We start from the raw sequence: 2,500 nt of genomic DNA, 5'->3' as shown, positions 1-2,500 counted from the left end.
ACACGAACCCGAAAAAGGCGAAAAAGGGACATACACACTGGCGACACGCACGCCCGTTTCGCCTGCCACCCGTGCACACTCGCCTGGGCTGCTGGTCACGTGCGTCGCTCACAGGCATTTTGCAGGCCAGCACCGGCGGATGCACGGGTCAAGCGGGACGGGACGAGCGCAGGGCTTGCTTTTGGCGGCACACGAAAACACGAACCCGAAAAAGGCGAAAAAGGGACACACGGACAGGCGACACGAAAAAAAAGGGGTCGCCCTACCTAGGTGGGCGCAAAAACCCCGTCGGCCAGGAGGTTTCGCCAAAGTGTCTGTACTGTCACACAGGGTCAATAGCACGGGCATGGCCGGCCGCCGCACGTGCAGCGGCTTACGGACGCACGGTTCGGCGGCACAGGTGCCTGGCGGCTTTAGCACCTTGGGGTGGACAGGCCTGGCGGCAAGGGGGGCTAGGCACCTTGCTGCCAGCCGGCAATGGTGCACGGGGCGGGGCGCCACACAAACACGAAAGAGGGACAAGAGCGGGGCGATGGTCCACAGAGACGAGCCATGCACGGGGCCCGTGATCGCCGACACGCGCGAACGCGGACGCGGACAAGGACAAGGACGCGACGCGCGGCGCGCGTGCGAGGTCAAGAGGGGCGCGCGCACGAAAACGCGAAAAAAGGGGCTAGCGGCCGAGAAACGCGAAAAAAACCGGGTCACCTACCTAGCCGAACGCCTAAAATCGCTTCGGGCAGGAGGTTTCGCCAAAGTGTCTGTACTGTCACACGGTCCGTACGGGCGCAACCCCATCGCGCGCCAGCACCCCTTCCTGGGGGCGCCCGCCCGCCAGGCGCCTGGCGCCCCACGCGCGCGCGCCCGGCGCCTGGCGCCTTGCCCCCCACGCGCGCCCGGCGCCTGGCGCCTGGCGCCTCCCCCCCCACGCGCGCCCGGCGCCTGGCGCCTGGCGCCTCGCCCCCCACGCGCGCGCCCGGCGCCTGGCGCCTTGCCCCCCACGCGCGCCCGGCGCCTGGCGCCTGGCGCCTCGCCCCCCACGCGCGCGCGCGCGTGGCGCCTTGCGCCTCGCGCCTTGCCTCCGCGCGTGCCTGGCGCCTGGCGCCTTGCCCCCCACGCGCCTGGGCGCCTCTTTTCCGCCTGGGCGCCCTGGCACCTTTCCGCCTGGGCGCCTGTTTTCCGCCTTGGCGCCCTGGCGCCTTTTCGCGTGGGCGCCTCTTTTCCGCCTGGGCGCCATGTCGCCTTTCGGCCTGGGCGACTCTTTTTCGCCTGGGCACCTCTTTTCCGCCTGGGCGCCTCTTTTCCGCCTGGCCAGGGCGCCTCTTTTCCGCCTGGGCGCCATGGCGCCTTTCTGCCTGGGCGCCTCTTTTTCGCCTGGGCGCCTCTTTTCTGCCTGGGCGCCCTGGCGCCTTTTCGCCTGGGCGCCTCTTTCCCACCTGGGCGCCCTGGCGCCTCTTCGCCTGGGCGCCCTGGCGCCTTTTCGCCTGGGCGCCTCTTTTGGCGCCTGGGCGCCTACGCCAGGGCGCCTCTTTTCCGCCTGGGCGCCTCTTTTTCGCCTGGGCGCCTCTTTTCCGCCTGGGTGCCCTGGCGCCATTCCGCCTGGGCGCCTCTTTTCCGCCTGGGCGCCCTGGCGCCTTTTCGCCTGGGTGCCTCTTTTGGCGCCTGGGCGCCTACGCCAGGGCGCCTCTTTTCCGCCAGGGCGCCTCTTTTTCGCCTGGGCGCCTCTTTTCCGCCTGGGCGCCCTGGCGCCTTTTCGCCTGGCGCCTCTTTTGGCGCCTGGGCGCCTACGCCAGGGCGCCTCTTTTCCGCCTGGGCGCCTCTTTTCCGCCTGGGTGCCCTGGCGCCATTCCGCCTGGGCGCCTCTTTTCCGCCTGGGCGCCCTGGCGCCTTTTCGCCTGGGTGCCTCTTTTGGCGCATGGGCGCCTACGCCAGGGCGCCTCTTTTCCGCCTGGGCGCCCTGGCGCCTTTCCGCCTGGGCGCCTCTTTTTCGCCTGGGCGCCTCTTTTCCGCCTGGGCGCCCTGGCGCCATTCCGCCTGGGCGCCTCTTTTCCGCCTGGGCGCCCTGGCGCCTTTTCGCCTGGCGCCTCTTTTGGCGCCTGGGCGCCTACGCCAGGGCGCCTCTTTTCCGCCTGGGCGCCTCTTTTTCGCCTGGGCGCCTCTTTTCCGCCTGGGCGCCCTGGCGCCATTCCGCCTGGGCGCCTCTTTTCCGCCTGGGCGCCCTGGCGCCTTTTCGCCTGGCGCCTCTTTTGGCGCCTGGGCGCCTACGCCAGGGCGCCTCTTTTCCGCCTGGGCGCCCTGGCGCCTTTCCGCCTGGGCGCCTCTTTTTCGCCTGGGCGCCTCTTTTTCGCCTGGGCGCCTCGTTTCCGCCTGGGCGCCTCTTTTCCGCCTGGGCGCCCTGGCGCCTTTTCGCCTGGGCGCCTCTTTTCCGCCTGGGCGCGTCTTTTCCGCCTGGGCGCCCTGGCGCCTTTTCGCCTGGGCGTCCTGGCGCCTGTGCGCCCTG

The sequence above is a fragment of the Aristolochia californica genome, unplaced genomic scaffold (assembly GCF_029961685.1).
Source record: "Aristolochia californica isolate CCGP_79_NKW_82.1479 unplaced genomic scaffold, dmAriCali1.0.hap1 SCAF_35, whole genome shotgun sequence".
Lineage (NCBI taxonomy): Eukaryota > Viridiplantae > Streptophyta > Magnoliopsida > Piperales > Aristolochiaceae > Aristolochia > Aristolochia californica.
Note: the sequence above shows the minus strand (reverse complement) of the source record.